At 38.9% G+C, this 19,924-nt stretch overlaps 1 long non-coding RNA gene across 1 annotated transcript; it reads left to right on the top strand.

The window, feature by feature from the left end:
* Positions 1-17,693: 17,693 nt before the first annotated feature.
* LOC148780416 (uncharacterized) lies at positions 17,694-19,564 on the top strand. Its single transcript, XR_016041528.1, has 2 exons — positions 17,694-17,751; positions 19,377-19,564. It is a non-coding gene; the product is annotated as an uncharacterized LOC148780416 (long non-coding RNA).
* The last annotated feature ends 360 nt before the right edge of the window (positions 19,565-19,924 follow it).

Below are 19,924 nucleotides of genomic sequence, written 5' to 3'. Positions count from 1 at the left end.
CAAAAGGCCCTACACACTCTTTTTCTCTCTAGATTTTAATCTTTTTCAAGCCTTTTTGCTAACCATGCCGACCTATTTAACAAATTACATATGGGGGGTTTATATAGCATTCATCCTTAAAAGAAGCGTGGATGCTCAAAACCCATTAGGGTAGTGGAAAAATAAAACTTACAAAATAAAGATGAAACTTCAGAATAATAAATAAATTACCAAAAAGTACACCAACAAAACATGAAAGTGACAAATAGGTCCCCAACAAGGGGCCTCTTCCCATCCATATGGCTTGGGGGCTTCTTTCAGCTTTCCATTTTTGTTTTGGATGATCTAACATCTTGGAAACATCGATCACGTTGAGGTGATCGGTTTTATATAAGATTTGCATCGAACTACACGGATTTGAGGATTTTCTTAATGCTTCTTCATTTTTCTGGTTTCATGCAAACTTGATTTTTCTTCTCCACATGATCTTGTAAAAGATGTTGCGTTTATTACTTTGTTTTTATCGGCAAATCGAATGGAATACTGTCACAATTGTTTAGCACAAAAAATTGTGAGAAATGACCCTTGATTGGCCGTTTTAGGATTCCGGCAAGTCGTCAAAAAATCACACTTATGTTGCCTTGAAATTTGTGCCCAAATTACAAGCCACGAATGGAGCACTTTTCGGACCCCAATTGTGATGCTTCTTACCTCAAATTGAGCCTTGTCGAGTCATGATCGTAACACACCGATTTTCAGCTTGACCAGACCTCTGGGCATCGAGTTACGATCGTCGGAGTGGAGGGAGGTGGCGCACACTATTTTTATGGATAAACACAAATTTTTTGCAACCTTCTATTTAGGATTTCTCTCATTACAGTCGTCGATCTTATTCGTGGCATATGTCGAAAGTTCATAGTCGTCAAGGAGCACAACATACTTGAATTTGAGCATGATTCGACTTGCGGATTGTGAGATATAGCATGACAAGTTTGCCCCATTTTTGGAGGAGGGTAGCATGTTTTTATTATTTGTGGAAACTGGTTCAGCTTGCCCTTTCTTGAATAGTAAACATCGTACCCATTTGGGAAAGTAGGACTTAGATGTGTTTGTTTGAAGTGACACTTGGTGGTCGGGGGTTTTTCGACCTTCTAAAACTGTTTGTGGTGGTTTGTAGATCATAAGAGATCAACTTCATGGAGTTTTACCATGGTATACACTACACACATAAAGAGCATCATATTCCCATACTGTGTTGTCTTCCTATCTCTTTATAGCTTTCCCCATTTGGGGAAAAATTGGAGAATATCTTTAGTGTATCAATGGCCATTCGTGTGCACCTTTTTGGGGTGAAGAGGTCTTATGGGGCTATTCCAAATTCAGGGCTTATTCCCCACGTAGGTCTTAGGGCATATCTGGCACCTACAGGATACAGTTGCAACCACCTCCTCTTTTATTTGCCTAGGGGAGTAGGTTCATAAAAAATACACACAAACACCAAGTATCCAACTTCTAATATTTATTCCCTTGAAGTATATCTGAAATGATATGGGGACTTATGGCCTCAATGGGTGTATGGCTTTAAATGGAGCAGAATGGCTTATCAGGATCCATACATCTGACTTCAATTAATTGGAAAAAGACTATAATGATCATTATGATGATGCGAGATTCATGTGTTTGAGATTATGATGTTTGGTCCCTATTGAGTATATTAGTTTTATGGCCACCAAAATGATAAAGAAGTTTGACAATTGTTTGAGGATATGTAGTTTAACATTGGCGATTGCATGTACTGTTCATCCTCAATATAAATTTGTATTGGTTGATTTCTATTATCCAAAAATATATAGCAATCAGGCGACACAAAAAATTAGGATGGTTCAGCACGAGGTTTATGACCTATATAAAGAGTACGAATCAAATGAATCATCTACTTCCAATATTGGAAGTGTTTCAGTTGGTGACCAATCTTCTTCCCACATTGACTCTGATACTCGTCATATGAGAGAGGTAGAATATCAAAGATTCATTCAAGAGTGTTCAACTCGTATATTAATAGGATCAGAAATGGACATATATATAAAGGAACCTGCCTATTCGAAACCATTGTTGAATAAAGAGTTCAATATTTTAATTTGGTGATGAGTCAATGCACCAAGGTTCCACAATCTTTCAAAAATAATTAGAGTAATTTTGGTAATTCCAATTTCCACAATAGAATTTGAGTGAATGTTTTCTACTTGGGGATGCGTTTTAGGCCGATATCGCATTGATGTGTACAAAAAATTGGCTGCATAATGATTTAGAAGGTAAAATAATTTTAATTTTAAAATTGTTCTTGGTTGACTATTTCCCATATTTGTCGATATCTAAAACTTAAATTTTATCATTCTATTTGTGTTTCAGTTTTAGTAAATGCTTGTGCATCATCTTCTAACGCTCTTGCTTCTACTGTTGATGATAAAGTTGAGGACTGCGATTGAATATTGGATAGGTGAACTTTTTCATATGTCTTAGGTATCAATTCTCTAATATTTTTCATGAATTTCACAACACTTAACTGAGTTCATACTTTACTATGTGATTAAAATGTTATGTGTACATTAACACAAGATTAATTGAGTTTATAGTTGCTGATTTTACCTATTTCACAGTATACTGTGTGATTTCTATGTTATTTATGTGTGTGTTAACTCACATTAATTGAGTTTAACACTTGTTGTTTTTACTGATTTCACATTTTACTATGTGATTTTTATGTTATGTATGTGTTTACACATGATTAATTGAGTTAACAGTTGCTAATTGTTTTTTATTTCACAGTTAACTGCGTGATTTCCAATGTTATGTTTGCATTAACACACATTTAATTGAGTTAACAATTGCTTATTTTACTTATTTCCCAGTTAAGTGTGTAGTTTTTATGTTACGTGGGGACACACATTTAATTGAGTTAATCATTATTGATTTTACTGATTTCAGTTAATTATGTGATTTCTGTGTTATATGTGCTTAACACACAAGTAATTGATGGTTTCGCATGCTATTGTCAGACTTTTGGGATTTCTGTTTATGTTCTTATGTCATATGGTTCTTGCATCTGAGCCTTATTTCTAGTGGCACACTTTTGAGTATAGGACCAATTGATTGTTTATAGATTGATAGTGGCATGCTTTTTATTTTTTATTATCTATAGATTTCAAAATCTGGTAAATATTTTTCTCCCATTCTGTTAGGCCATTCTTGATGTCTATTATTCTCATCCTGATACAATTTCTGCAATTTAATCATTCTCAAGCTACTAATGCTCTAGTTTCAAGACTCCATGGTTGCGGCTTCATGTCAATATTTAATCTGATTTCAAAGTTTCTGTGTGAAATCTATTGAGCCATCTCAGACAAGCATGTTCAATCTACATGTTCATTTGACAGTATGTTATTGATTCTGATTTTATTAGGATTAAATATCATGTAAGGCATTTAATAATGCCTTATGTCCTACATTCTACGTTATGTTAGTTTGTTATTTATTTATTTATTTATTTATGTTAATGGTGGATTGATATTTTTCTCTTTATTATTATTGGATTAGAGGTGAAAGAATGAAAGAATAAAAAATGGCACCGTAGCAATTGGAGTAATTTTACCTCAAAAGGAAACGTACTTGCTAGCTGTTGCTAGTTGAGAAGGGATGATGCATGAAATCTAACAATTCTTTTTGAGATGATCATGTTTTGTTCTTTAGTTGTTTGTAATAGTCACAGATGGACTTCTTTGAAGTTGTGGTCTTATGTATATTAAGGAAAGACTTAAACTGCTTTTAAGGAGAGAGAGAGAGAGAGAGAAAGAGAGAGATATTTATATTGATAAAAGATTGTAACAGAATTGTGTTTGTGTTAAGAGAGAGAGAGATAGAGAGAGAGAGAATCCATAATATATCTTTTTAGTATATCTTTGTATTTCAAATCGCTTATGTACCATTTAATATAGTGGCATCTGAAATTGTGTTTACGTTGAGAGAGAGAGAGAGAGATAGAGAGAGAACAATGTGTCTTTTTATTTCAAATCCCTTATGTAATTAATTGACACATGAAATCATGTGTTCTCACAACGCAAACTGGAGCAAATCTTCGATTGAAGATTGCTCAATTCGACACTACAAACTCAGTTGTTAATTTCGATAGAGAGTGGGAGAAATTGAATTCCGATCTAATAGGCAAACCGATTAAGAAATAAAAAAATATGCCCTCAGATCAATGGCAGAGCCAACATCAATTTGGTGCATGAAATACTAATTAAAATGCAATAAAATAGTCCTAAATCTAATAACATAACTAAAGGGAAAAAAATAGGGATATAAATAACTAGGGTCTTCTTGGATCTAAGCTTGAAAGTTAGGTTTAATGGCTATAGGAGTTGCAGGTTTTCTCTTAGATCTAAGGTTTACTTGCAGGGCTTGGCTTCTCACTGTCTCAGGGTTTTTACTCAATCTCACCAAGTCTCCCCAATCTCACAGATCTCAAAGGTCTAACCTTAAAATGATTGTTTAAAATGTGTTTTCAAAAGCGCAAAACATGTGAAAATGGATAATTATTAAAAACCACCGGATCTACCAGCTCAAATTCCAATTTTGTGCTCAAAGGGTGGGGTGGCACACCTTGTGTGGCCCAGACCAGACCCGGGCTTGGGCAATACAAGGTGTATCACCTAGCCCAAATGTGTCCAAATTCAATAAATTTTGACTGCATCAAGCCAGGGGTGGTTTGGAATTCGAAACTTTCTTGAAATCTGGAATTTTGGCTGATCTAGCCTGGGCGACACAGGGTGTGTCGCCCCACAGATTTGGGCTACACAGGGTCTGTCACCCGACCCAGATAAGATCTAAACCGAAAAGTTCCAGTTTTGCATTGATATACATGCTTTTGAGTGATTGCTTACCACAAATTAGATCGAAATAAGATGTTTTTCTATTTTTGCTTAATTATTTCCAAAATCAGTGAGTCTATGGGATTATTAGATCACAGGATGGACCATGGACTATGGCGTTCTATGGTTTAGGCATTTTCTATAATAATATGGTCCTAAGGGCTGTCCAGGGATAAAAAAATCATGGAATTTTCCAGTTTTAAAATGGGGTGTCTACAACATGCTATGTATTTTGGGAGTCATCTCTTTTTTATATTTTATTTGAGTATGTATTTTACATATATGGATATATAGGGTTTTAAAATTTTACTCATTTTTTGGTGGTTTGAAATTAGGACCAGGTATCGGGGCGGGTCAAGGGACATGAACAGTAATGCAGTGGGTACGGGTCGAGTCCTGGGTCCTAAACTATGTTTGGCGTATGAGTACAGCTATGGGGTACTCTAGACCCGTCGAGTCCGTGTCCGGGTCTGGGTCCAGGTCTAGGTATGGGTCCATCTAGTACTATTTTACGTCTGGGTCTGGGTCTAGTGAGACCCGACCTGTACCTGACCCATTGCCACCCCTAATCGTCCGCCATAACCTAAGACACATATATGAGATATGAATCCAAAGTTGGACCTACGACTTGAGCCATATCGTACATTCGTTGTCGATCAGAACCTAAGACGTGTATCGATGAATCAAAGGTTGGACCTTCGACTAGAGCCATATCATGGGTATTCGTTATTGGTTAGAGGCTAAGACGAATATCTGATATGACCAAGGTTGGACCTTCAATTTAAGCCAAATCGGGCATTCATCGTCGGTCAGAACGTAGGATGTTTATTTGAGATGTCCAGACTGGCTAAGGTAAAACCCGTTTTTTTTTTCTCTTCCAGGCATCATGCATCATAAGGCATTACCAAAAGAAGGAGAGGATTGGGGTGGAATGCATTGGAAGCTCTCTGGCTCGTCACTAGTCGGTGTGTATAGTCGACAACCCCGTCAGCCATTTCTAAAGTGGCCTTTTATTGAACTATGAGGTTGTGCCCCTTGGACAAGCCAAGTTTACTAAGCGGTCATTTTGAAGGAACCCATGGGCAAAATAACCTTTTATTGCATCATCCTCATAAGAATGTTGCGGGTGATAGAGTCTTCCCAATCCTGGGACACAAGATTGCAAAGGAACCAAAACATCTTGAAGATCGCATCAAGTGGGATTCTCAGGGGTTTCAATGTGAAGGAGATAGGCACTACCTTTATGGTTATTATATCTGGACCCAGGAGATATGTGCTCGCTTTAAGAATGAGCTTTTTAACATAGGAGTACCAAATGGCTGCAAGTTCTCCACTTGCCCTTATGACCGGTGATCTAACGCCATCTGGGCATATCTCGAAACTTGGTATTCACTTACCAACACCAATTTCTTTGATCACAGAGAAGCTGGGATTTCTCTTTTAGACGTGCATTATATTAGTAGTCTGCATCTCTTGGGTGCCTGTTACGATGAATTCACTCCCAATAATGTTGTGATATTCGGGGACAAAACTTATGCTGATGGCTGAAAAACTCGGGTGCTAAGGTAAATCTTCGTCGAATACTTGAAATTGGCTCCGCTTCAGACAAGCCGCAAAGTCTCCTTCTAGATGTATGTCCCATTTCTTCAACCTGACAAGAGCTGAGATTGAGCCTAGCATTCTCATCTACAACTCGAGTGACAATCCTTGGCCTCTCAGAGTAGTCATGCCTACTCATCCTACTAACTTGGACGACAATGTGTACTTGACGGCTTACTTTGCTTTGTTCATATGCATGTTTGCCCTGTTGAATTCTCAAGGTCATATCATAAGAGCCAAGTGTATTCATTGCATGGGACATGGTCGATGGCTAGATGTATGCATTAGCACAGCCCGTCCTTTGCAGCATTTATAATGGGCTTAATGAGGCAACCGCAATTAGAAAGACCATGAGGCATTGCCTGGATGGGCGTCCCTGTTCACTATGTTTGCGGGTAGCTTGGCGCATATTTCCCAGGGACTTATTATTAGTCAAGTATAGTCCGAGCCAACACCTTTCCTTATATGCTATGGATCATGGGTCGAAGAGCCCTTTCCACTTAGATAGTGTATCTCGGAAGTTGTTTCATGGTGACAACTTCTTCTTAACCAAACCTTTCCAACTGGAGGTTTGAGGGACCATTTGTGTGAAGATGAGTATGGGTTCCAAGTTGACAATGAACCAACTATTTACAAGGAGATAATAGATCGCCTTAGCATTCGATGTGCAATACTTCCCCTTCACATTGGCACAATTAAGAAGCTGGAGATTTATAACACCCACAGGTTGGCTCGCTAGCATGTCATGGATCAGCATTGGCCATTGTTCTTTTCCTTTGATATGAAAAGGAGCATGACAGATGCAAGTGTGAATATTTCTTGGGACTCGTGCACCCTCTTGAACAATGTGACCACGTTCATTGTTCCCCATTACGAGAGGAGAGGGGTCACTACTTAGCGATACTACCATTAGCATGACAGCACCCAACGGGGGTTCTACAAGCAGCATGTCAGTAATATGCCCAAGTTCTATCTTGAGGTGAAAGAAATTACTCGCTTCAAGAATGGTGTTATTCCCATACCAATAGAATGGGCAACTAAGCTAAACATCTCTCCTAACTTATCTTGTCTAAGTATTGTGAACCCCAGCTTCAGTGTCTTTGAAGACCAAGGATAGCCATCGAGAGTCCTTCTATGACCACTTGGATGAGCTATTCGACAATAGGTTAGAAGCTCAAGAGAGACAGCCAGAACCCTTGGCCTAGAATTTAAATTTGGTGGTTGATCCCGAGCATTCTTCTTTGCATTCGCATTATGAAGCCATCGAATCATCAGGCCGTCCTCATGTTCCCCCAACAAAGCACAACGGCAAAAGGAAAGTTAGGAGTCCATCTCCTCCTTTTTTTCCAGAAAAGATATCAGATACACCGGTTCATAAATCCATTGAACATGTGGCCGGATCAAAGGGCTAAGGCCAAAAAGAAGGCGGAAGTCCATTGGTTTCAACCATCCCAGAGAGGGAACCAAAAGTGCCTTTTCTTAAATCTAGTAAACCTGAGGTTGGACAGTTGCTTAAGGAAAAGAAGACGACCAAAATTCCATTACCTTCAGTCCAAATAAGGAATCTGAAAATGCCCATTTCCAAGGCTGGTGATCATATGCTTTCACCTTTCAAATAAAGCATGAGGGGATTGACATCTTTCACCATGATTCCTGCCCCTGGCTTATACCAGAATACCATGACTTCTTCCCTTGTTTGTGAAGCTGGGGAGTGTGATGTCTCCCAAACCCTATAAAAAATGTTGATAGAACAATGCTGGGATCCCTTCCGGGCTAGGAGCACCATTTGATTTCATTTCAAATGCCACGCTCTTGACCTCTTCCACTGATACGCTCCTTGTGAGGTTTGTATTATCATCAAATACATTTCTATCTTCGATAGATTGTTAGAATCAATGGCATTCTCCGAAGATGATGAGGAGATGATTGATGCCTTGAAAGGCATCACCGGCCCATCTGAAGGTCACAGTGTTGTAATAGAGTCTGAGCCTCTTACTAAAGATCTATTGAGGCAAATCAAGGGCAAAGCTCCCATGGACGAGAGTGTAATGTCCACTTCTTTACCTCTGATTTCTACCAGTGATAACAACTTACGTTCTCAGCCTAATAAAGTACGGCTCTCCCCATTTGAGGCGTCCCCTAGTATCTTAGAGGCCCTGAAGACCTTTCATCTGCCAATCTTTCCAACTTGGGTTAATGTCAATGCTCCAATATCAATCTCTATTCCTCTTATGCAGAGGCTAGTTCTTCATGTCTTAGTTCACTTACATCTTTCTTCTTCTTTATTGTATATATCTATTCGTTATTAACTTGCATGGTTCCACATGTTCTCCTCCAGTCAAAGCACTATAGGATGTTCATAGGCCAATACCTGCACCTACCGCCATTGATGCACCAACGAGTACTTTGGCTGACAATCCTCCACCTATATCAACCAAAGGTAGTTCCTCCAAGTCTCAAGCTGATAATCACGAATGGGCCTTAATTCATTTTCCCACTAGATTTTATGGTGGACTCTGCAGGATTGGATGAGGGTCAAAAGAAGATAGCCCACGAGCTTGTGAAGACCATCTACCAACTGTTGGGCGACTTCACTCTTAGGTAGTTAATGACAGCCTCGACCTCCTTGTACCTGACAATAATGACAGTTGTCTCTGTAGGAGTTGATGAGCATGAGCTCCGTCGTTTGGTGGAGAACATGTCCCATGATGCCAAAGAAATCTTCTATCTCATGAGGGCATTGACCGAAAACTTCCCTATTGTATTTTCAGAGGTTGATTTGGTGGTTGCCGACTGTCGTCAGTGAGTGGCAGAAAGCGAATTGTCACTTGCAGAGGCTCAAGAAGAGGTTGAGAAATTTAAGGATTTAGTAGCAGTAGAGGAAGCATGTTCCAAGGTGATGGAAGGGAGAATTGCACAGCTTAAAGCAACCCTCAAATCATAGATGAAGGACTCTGTTACGAACAAGATTACGTTCAAAATGTCCAGGAAGCGAGACATCGTGTGGCTTTTAAAGTTGTTGAGACATATGACCTTGTGCACACTAGCCTTAATGAGCTAAATGCTGCTTTGGGTGCACTCAAAGAGGCGATTGAGAACAAAGAGAGTGCCAAGAAGAGACTCTTCAATGGATAAAGGAGTGGCAGCGCCGTTTCAAATACTATTGACAAACGCTTGACACACACCCTTTTCTCACTATTATAAACAAGATATTTTAAGCTTTCTGATATTTCTCATTTTGTAAGATGAGCTAGCACTTCCTTCTTTCTCACATTCATGAGATGGAGGGGGGATTTGTTGAAGCCTTCCATATCATGATAAAGAGTGTGGGTCGCCGATGATCGAATTCATAACACTCTAAGAGTGTATGTAGTTTATAGTCATACATGAAGGATTATGTAGCGATATTTTAGGTCATATGTTGTGGACCTTATGATGAACAATTTAGAGTCATATATCATGGACAATATGATGAGTAATTATAGGGTCGTGCACATCGACCACATGATACGTAATTTAGAGTCATACATCGCGGACTATGTGATAGGCAGTTTAGGGTTGTACATCACAAACTGTATGATATGTAGTTTAGGGTTGTGCATCATAGACTAAATGTTGAGTAGTTTAGGGTCATGCATCACAAACCATATGATAGGCAAGTTAGGGTTGTGCATCACGGACCACATAAGATAGGCAGTTTAGGGTCGCATCACATACAATATGATAGGCAATTTAGAGTCATACATCATAGAAAGTTTAGGTTCTTACATCATGAAGCATAAGATAGGAAGTTTGGGGTTGTGCATCACAGACCATATGTGGCCTGGGCTAGAATATGATGGCATCCTAGGTACCACTATCACCATTCATGAAGGTGGGATTCCAAACGAAGATATTGGTGAACTGAGCACCCAAAACTGAATGGTTAATCTTTTGGCCGCATATGGTGGCAAACAAAATGGTGGTACATGTTCATAACATATTGTGGCTATCTGAAAACGTATTCCGATAGATTTTGTTAAGTTTATAGTCTTGAGACATGGGCTATATAAGGAGTGGTTCATGTTTGCAGCATATTGTGGCTATTACACTCACGAACTTCAACATGAAGTGATTAGTTTATAGTCTCAACCTGTGGACTATATGTGCAGTGGTTCATGTCCGCAACATATTGTGGCTATCGCGCACACGAACTTCAACATGCACCGATCAATTTATAGTCTTGAGGCATGGACTATTTATGTGATGGGGATTGGTCGGGTATGAGAGTTGGTGGCATATTGTGGCCATCCCAAACATTTATACCTCCACCTCAACAATCGTGACACAGACTGTCATGTGGTAGAAAGTTTAAAGTCTTGTAGCACAGACTTATCTCCTTAAAGGATAATATTTCTACCTCCGACTGATCGGGGGCATGGCATGTTCTTCTGTTTCATTGCATAATAAATATGCTCATGCGAAATATTCCTTTTCGACTATGTAAGGGCCAACCCATTTGGGCTAAAATTTTGATTGTGGCGCTCCAATGGTGCACCGTATGCATAAAACCAAATCTCATGTTTTGAAAGACCGAAGCCTAACATTTTTGCCAAATTCCCTACTCATCATTGCTTGACAGGCTTCTAGTTCTTTCTGTGTGATAAGCCTCTTTTCATTGAGCGCATTCACTTTGATGTGCCTAAGCTTAACCCTCTCATCTTGTTAATCCGTAATGGACTGCTATTCTCAAAGATGGCAACTAGACCTCAAGGGGTAGAACGGCTTTAGCTCCGTAGACAAATGAATACAATGTTGTCGTGGTTGCATTCTTCCTAGCTGTGCAATATGCGCACAAGGCTTTTGAAAGTTTCTCGTGCCAGTCTCGCTGGTTCTCCTTGACAATTTTCTTCAAGATTTTGCAAAGGCTTTTATTGAAGGCTTTTGCTTGGCCATTTGCCCTCGGGTTGTACATGGATAAATACCTCCAATCAATATTGAACTGGTTAGCTAGTCATGTGATGTGGTCAGATGTGATCCTATATGGTACTCCAAATTGATAGATGACATGCTGATGCACAAAATCAGCTACAACCTTCCCGGTTAGCCTTCAAAGGGGAATAACCTCAGCCCATTTTGAGAAATAATCAGTGGCCGCCAATATGCAGATATGGTTCCCTACTAGTGCTGGGCTAATTAGCCCCAAAATATCCATCCCACATTGGGAGAACAACCATGTCTTGAGAGTCGGATGAAAGGCTCGAGTGACTGATGGATGTTATCAGCATGTATTTCACACTCATGATACTTTTTGGCAAAACCAAATGAGTCCCTTTCCATAATAGGCCAGAAATAGCACATTCGGTGAAGTTGATGAAAGCGTTTAAGATCGGATTGGTGCATAGCACACACATTAGTGTGTACTTCTCTCAAACTTGCACATCCTTCATCCTCTGAGAGACATCATAACAACATTATGTCATATGTACAAAGCAGGTCGTTCAAAATTGTGAACCTTATTGCATGAATTTTTAGGGTTAGTATTTCCTTTATATTTGTAGGTAATTAACTGCCCATTAAGGATATAACCTAGGAAAGGTTGGCACCAGTCCTTTCAGAGTATTTCTATGGAGAAAACAACATTCACAAGGGCGAGTTCTTCTTCTAACTCCCTTATGGCTCCCAAGGGATATGAAGGAAATTCAGCCCAGAGGTCTTTTTCATCTTTAGAATCAGGCCCTTCCATTACTAGGATGGTTATGCCATTCCTAAGCAAGTACATGAAGAGGGACCCCAGGTTCAAGAACATGGCGGCTCCATGCTTTGCCAAGGAATTTTTTTAGATGTTACGCCCTCGTGGTATACACGTCAAGGTGACATCATCCATATTTGCAAGAAAGTATCTTACGGTATTACAATAGGGTTTGAATTTGGCTTTTCAAAATTCATATATCCCCTTTAACTGTCAGATTATTAGTTGGGAATCCTTAAGGATTTCCGAGAATCCAATGTCCATTTCGAGTGTCAATTATCAATGCCTGATATTTTGCATCATTATTTGAGTACCTTTCTTTTAAAGAGAAGCCATAATGGAGAAGGTCCTTATCAAGCGTTACAAACAAAACCTTACCTCCAGTTCCCTTTTCGTGTAAGGATCCATCAAAGAACATTTTCCATCTTGCAAATTCATTGGTATACATAACCTCCTCATCTGGTAAATCATCACTCAGTGGTGACCCCCCAAGTAGTGGATGAGTGGCCCAGAAAAATTCTAAGCCAGCCCTTTGACGGCCTTTTGTGGACATAAGTGATGTCCAACTCCATGAGGAGTAAGGCTCACTTGGCTAAATGCCCCAATAAAGAAGGCTTGGTCATCAAGTACTTGCTTGGATATGCAAGAGATATAAGATGCATTAGGTGTGCCAAAAGATAATGTCGTAGATTTTGTGCTGCAAACATGAGCACTGGACACATCTTCTCAATGGGGGACTAGTTGTGCTTAGCTAGCATCATGGTGCGACTCCAGTAGTATAATGCTAATTCGTTACCCTCTTCATTATGCTGGGTGAGAAAGGCGCCTAAAGACCCTTCGAAGGCAGTTACATACATGATTAATAACTTACCTAGAATTGAAGTAGTAAGGACTGAACATTTCAGAAGGTAATCCTTGATATCTTAGAAAGCCCTTTGGCATGCGTCTTCCCATACAAAAGGGACATCCATCTTCATTAATAGAGAGCAGGGCTTGCATCTTCCGGAGAGGTTTGAAATGAACCTTCGGATGTAGGCTAATCTTCCTTGTAGGGATTTCATCTTACGCGAACTCTTTGCTGGTGGCCTCTTTGGTATTTCCTTGATTTTGGTTGGATTGTTCTTGATCCCATGATGCCCTACAATGAAGCCTAGGAATTTTCCATATTTCACCCTAAATGCATATTTCAAAGGGCTCATCTTCATTTGGTGTTTCCTGAGTCTACTAAACACAACTTTCATATCCTTGATATGGGTTGACCAGCCCTTGGATGTGACCACCAATTGTCCACACAACACTCTACTACATCATGAAGGATGTCTTCAAATATGACTCCATGGTGGGTTGATAAGTAGCTCCATCATTTTTTAATCCGGAAGGCATGATTCCTCATCTTCAGAAGCCATCCTGATAGTTGTAGCCTAAATACTCATCTATGAATGAGAAGGCCTCACATGCCATTATTGAATCGATCATTATTTCTATGAGGGCTAAGGGAAGGTCATATTTGGGACAGGCCGTGTTAAGATTACAGAAGTCAATGTAAACATGGATTTGTCCGTTTTCCTTCTTGACTGTTTGCTAGCTACTTGGGTTATTTACTTTCCTAATAATTCCGGCTTTTATGAATTTTCTTACATCGGCTTCAATCTGTGGAGAAGGATCCAAGTGAAACTTCCTATGCGATTGCTTTACCGGCTTATTGTTGAGATTGACAACCAACTTATGAGTTGCTACCATAGGATCCATGAAGTAGCTGGCCGGCCCCAGTTTCAGATCTGCCTCGCAACGGGCTCGAAATCCTTTCTTAAAACCACGGTGCCTTATCTTTCTAGAAAGAGAGAAGAAAATCATATGTCGTGCCCCCTAGGGTTCACGCGAGTGTGCGTGTGAAGGTGACCCTAATGCCTATTAGGATAAGGGTTGGGCGGTGCGATGTGTGTGGTATACGGATAGTTGAAGCGAATCCTTGAAAGAGAAGATGGATTATGAGAGTGTGTGCCTTAAACTATTGATTGGGAACTCTATTGTGCCCAACAACAACGAATGGACCCAGTTTAGCAATAATGACACAAGCCCTAGAGTGTGGTTCAAACCAACAAAGAAAGTAGTGTGAGGTAAGGCTTACCTCATGTGGTGGGGTCGGGACATGCTTGGGCATATGAGCCCTCTTAGATCACAAGAAAGCTCCTCGGACTCTCAGTTCGGTTTGAATCCTTCTCCTTTACGCCTTCACATCTCCTTTACGTGTGCACTTTGAATGATTTGGGGGTTCAGGACCCTTCGTTCGCCTTGAGAAATTTGAGAGAGAATTTGAGATTGGGGGTTTGTGAGGTTATGTTTAAGAGGACTTGAGGGAATTCTGGTGAAGGGTTTGAGGGTTGAGATAGGGAGTGAACCACTGAATCAAATTCGCTAACCTTCCAGTGTCACCTCCCATAAGAGGTAGTACCAGTGGCGTCATAAAGGCACTTGGTCTAAATGACCTGAAGACTTGTCAAGAGATGTGATATGCTCCAGGAACGAGCCCCGAGCTTAACCTTAAGCACAAACCTCCTAAAAGAGCGGGGGTAAAGGGGAGGTTAGGTTTAGAGAGTGAAGCAAAAGAGGAAGAAGAGAGAAGGATAGCAATGGGGGGTAGCCGCTCAATCAAATTCGCTAGCCTCTTGACATCACCTCTCTTAGGAGATAATACCGGTGGTGGAATAAAGGCATTAGGCACTAGGCCTAGATACCACAAAAGAGTGGTTTTTTCATGCGATTGTAAGTGCACATGCCATGGAATGGTCTTGTGTCAATGGCTATTTCTCAACAAACACTCGGGTTCTATTGTACTCGATTGGATCTCCAAGCCCTAGCAAATCACATCAAACAAGAGGCATCTTAGCTTATATATCCCTCACTCAGATGTGACCCTTACACCCCCTTGAGATATTGCTCCCCAAAAAAAGTAAGCTCTCATTGCCTCATGTACTCGGTAAGCACCCAGATTCTATCTCTCTCACTCACTCCCACAAAGTAAAAGCGGCTCATCTGCATCTTTTGGGGTCAAGAAGTCATCACTACAATTGCTATTCAAAATAATGCTTATTTGTGTGAGGCTTCTGTAATCCATAGGCATGATTGGTACCTACGGGTCTTGGTGGTGACCGTTGCCTCTTTTATTTGCATCGGGGAAACAAGTGCATCAAAAATGCCCTGCAACAAGGCTGAACTAAAGAATGATTGTCAAGAGGATCAACCTTAGAGAGAAAATACTTCTTTTGTTTTTCTATACTCAACACGAGATGGAAGGGTGAATGCCTCCCCAATGGAGTTGCCAAAGATTTGGTCACTCTGAAAATGTATTGCGTTAGTAAAACAAAGGGTTTTACACAATTGGAGCCAAATTTGCCCTATAATGTTTTAGACATTATAGAAACAAAGGGTTTTGCAAATAAGACTGGGTACTTAGGAATTCCAGAGACTTAAATTTCTGTTATAGTTTACATCAACCTAAAGGTTAGGCTGAATACCCTTGATTCGATCATTGAAGCCTTTACATACGACTCTTAGAAAGACAAATATATAGACAAACAAAAAAATATCAATATCGCGGGCAATATGGGCCCAAATACGTGACTACTTACAAGGGGTATTGTTCGTGGATTGCTCCCTCTTTGAAATTGGGCTTCAAGTGAGCCAGGATTAAATATCTTCTCTCTCTCAATCAGATTCTTGTAGCATAGATCAATGAACAACAAAGTTAGTGGCATGTTCTTTCTTTGACAGTGGATACACAATCACTCTACTCTCTCTCTCTCTCTCTCTGTCTCTCTCTCTCTTTTGCACAAGGATAGCAAATAAAATGGTACACGCCTCATTGTGTGTGTATCCTTCTGTGTCTATTATCTTCTGCCCTCTCACTGAAAAGTGAGGTTCATAATGCATATCCCTTCGTTGACCATTCATTCTTATCTTGCACGATTTAAGATGATAAACATATATCTTCGTTTGAATTTAAATTCATGTGGAGATGGTTTTGTTGAAGCTATATGCCTGATTAATGTTTATCTCATCCGATATTTGAATTTGAATGAGTGACTTCTCAAGATTCAGTAAGATATTGCGTAAGAAAAATAAGGAATTAGATTATTCTTAACTATCGTCAATCAGTCTGTTGCGCACTGTATTGATATGCCTTCGCATTTCTTCTACCGCTTTCTAATGATGCATCCATTGATCATGAAATTTGGAGATATGATATCAGACTCTGAGATGAACACAAACGGTCCAAGCTTGACTTCAAATGGGTCAGGGCTGAAAGAGATATGATTTGTTGAAGTTGACCCCCTCTGATGGAAATTACAGCAGTAAATTAGAGAGTTGCAGCTACAACCACTTCCACCACAAGGGATTATAGACCCTGGGGATATGATAATCTTGTTGAGGGAACTACGACACACATCTCCACAAAATTTGGGCTCAAGATTCGCCGTATATCAGGAGATGCCATACACCATCGGTCAAGTTTTTTACATAGGGTTTATGATGACTAATGTAGGGCTTGCCGCTTTCTCTAAGGAGAACCATATGAGAAAATTCCTTGTAGATAGAGAGAAACCTCAATTTGGGTGATTGGAGGTCATTCTAACTATTATCCGGCAAACGACACATAAACATTTGGTTGTCAATGGAGGCAGATGATAGATTAAGTCAACTTCGAATGATGTGAAACCTCAAAGTGAGGGTTATAATGCCTTAAATATGAATTTTCGAAGGTTTTAGACCAATCTCAAACATAAAGTTTGGGGGTGTTAGTCAAGTCATATCTTACCGCCGATGATGTCCAACTTAAACAATTCTTAGACTAGAGGCACAAAGAGGCCTCATGGATCCTATCTGCACGGATACATCCCATTATGATATCATATGGCGAGGTTTCCTTACGCGTTGTCTGTCAAACACTTTATCCTTGGGAGACGATGGATTCAAAAAGGCCCATCGCACCACATCAACCTCCTACGATATCATGTGGAGGGGTGTATATGGGCCGTGGGAATATATGTATCCCAGAGTTTGTCCCAAACTGAGATGGCTTGTGTAACAATCCTAAACTTTCAAAAAATAAAAAAATAATAAAAAAATAAATAAATAAACTTTTAATACATGATGATTCGTTTGAACATGATGGTGTTTAGGGACCATCGCTACTTTTCAAAGCTTTTCGTTTAAAAGCTTTGTGTTTCCATGCTCTTGCCACGTCCACTAAAGGACGTGGGTTTTAGGTGTTTAAAGCGTAAACTAACGCTCACACCTGTAACGTAATAAAAGCTTGAGGTGTTTAAAGCGTAAACTAATGCTCACACCTGTAACGTAATAAAAGAATAAAATAATATGTTAGTAGAATTTAAATTCAGAGAGGTGAAGACTCCTACTTTAGAAAACTTTTGAGATTTTTTCTCTGGTCGAAATACAGTGAACTCCTCTCTCGAGCCGAATTTTTATCGGAAGCTCCCTCTCAAATATTTGTGAGTAAGTGACATCATCTTCTTGAAAAATAGTCTGTTTTTAATAAATAGTGATATTTCCGTCCCGGATCTTTATTTTATAAGTTTTGTGTGTAAGTGACATCGTCTTCCTGAAAAATAGTCTGTTTTTAATAAATAGTGCTATTTCCGTCCAGGATCTTTATTTTATAAGTTTCGTATGTAAGTGACATCGTCTTCCTGAAAAATAGTCTGTTTTTAATAAATAGTGATATTTCCGTCCAGGATTTTTATTTTATAAGTTTTGTGTGTAAGTGACATCATCTTCCTGAAAAATAGTCTGTTTTTAATAAATAGTGATATTTTCGTCCAGGATCTTTATTTTATAAGTTTTGTGTGTAAGTGACATCGTCTTCCTGAAAAATAGTCTGTTTTTAATAAATAGTGATATTTCCGTCCAGGATCTTTATTTTATAAGTTTTGTGTGTAAGTGACATCGTCTTCCTGAAAAATAGTCTGTTTTTAATAAATAGTGATATTTCCGTCCAGGATCTTTATTTTATAAGTTTTGTGTGTAAGTGACATCGTCTTCCTGAAAAATAGTCTGTTTTTAATAAATAGTGATATTTCCGTCCAGGATCTTTATTTTATAAGTTTTGTGAGTAAGTGAGATCATCTTCCTGAAAAATAATCTGTTTAATAAAAATTGTGATATTTTATCTATGTTAGAAATTTTGAATGCTGTAAATTATGAAAAATAAATTTATTTATTTTTCTTGTCTATTGTTAGAAATAAATGTGATATTTCTGCTTTTAGTAAAATTGTGATATTTCTTTCTACTGTTTTGAATATTTAGACATTGTAAAATTCATGTGCAAATGACTGCCTTATTATTTAAAAATTGACATTTTTGCAATTGATTATAGTATTGTTGTGAAATGTTTATTTGTGGATTGATATCCTATAAATTGTGATAATTCTGTATTCTTGAATTTCTATAAGAGTTTTTCTATACATATTAAATTGGCAATTATGCTAGAATGCCTTTACAAACTGCTACCTTTCTAAATTTGAGCCCAAAATATTTCATTGGGTATTTTTGAAATGTTATAGAGAGTGACTGTTATTAATGATTTAAGTGAACTTCATATTAATGATTTCAGTGATATGTTGAGTACATAATATTGATGCTTTCGAATGTTTAAAGATTTAGAAATAATTTAAGTATGCAAGTGGACTCATCCGGTTCGCCTGTGAGGTATAAGTGGACCTATCTGGGACGCCGGTAGGGATTAAGTAGACTCATCCGGTACGCCCGTGAGGTATAAGTGGACCTGCAGGGATTAAGTGGATCTATCTGAGACGCCGATAGGGATTAAGTGGACCCATCAGGACGCTGATGGGGTATATAGGTGACCTACTTGGGACGCCAGTAGGGTATTTTGTGAAATCTTTTGAATTATGCACTGCTGTTAAAAGTGTTATAAGCATTTCAATTACTTGGATTATACTTAATTATGCATTTATTGAAAGTGAAACTGTTGATGCATTTCTGTTAATAGATCTCATTTTGGAAAATATTGATATCTTTCAATCATGATTATTTTTAGGATTATGATGATCACTTATTGAGTAGCCAAACTCATCAAACTATGATAAACATTTTTCAGGATAACTGCGGTTTCATTTGAGTGCTCGTCAGGATCAACTTTGGGAAGATATTGAAGTTGTGCTTAAACTTTCTTTTGTTACTTTTTAAAAATTCGCCATTGTAAATTTTTCCTAAAAAGAGATGTATATATATGTTTTGATTGCCACATCTCAGGAATATCAGTATTGTAAATTCTTGGGGTGTGACAGCTTGATAGTCCGTTATTATCGATCATCAGTCATGATGCATATATGTGACTGACGATGGATTATAAAGTATATCGTACCGCATCAAACTTCCTCTAATATCATATGGAGAGGCATATATGGGATCTTACAGTTTGTCTCGCATTGAGATGGTTTGATATCTTCTATCATCAATCGTTAGTCAAGATGCACTCACTTGACCGACGTTAGATTGGAAAGTATGTCAGACATCACCAATTCCTCCAATATCCAATGGAGAGGAGTATATGAGTCTTAGGAGTATATGTATCTTAGAATTTGTCTCAAACTGAGAGTTTGACATTTCCTGCTATCAATGGTTGTAAGGCAGAACATATATGGG

The sequence above is a fragment of the Amborella trichopoda genome, chromosome 9 (assembly GCF_054954075.1).
Source record: "Amborella trichopoda isolate Santa Cruz 75 chromosome 9, AtrichopodaSantaCruz75HAP2 v2.0, whole genome shotgun sequence".
Lineage (NCBI taxonomy): Eukaryota > Viridiplantae > Streptophyta > Magnoliopsida > Amborellales > Amborellaceae > Amborella > Amborella trichopoda.
The sequence above is the reverse complement of the archived record's forward strand: the minus strand, read 5'-3'. Positions and strand labels throughout refer to the sequence as shown.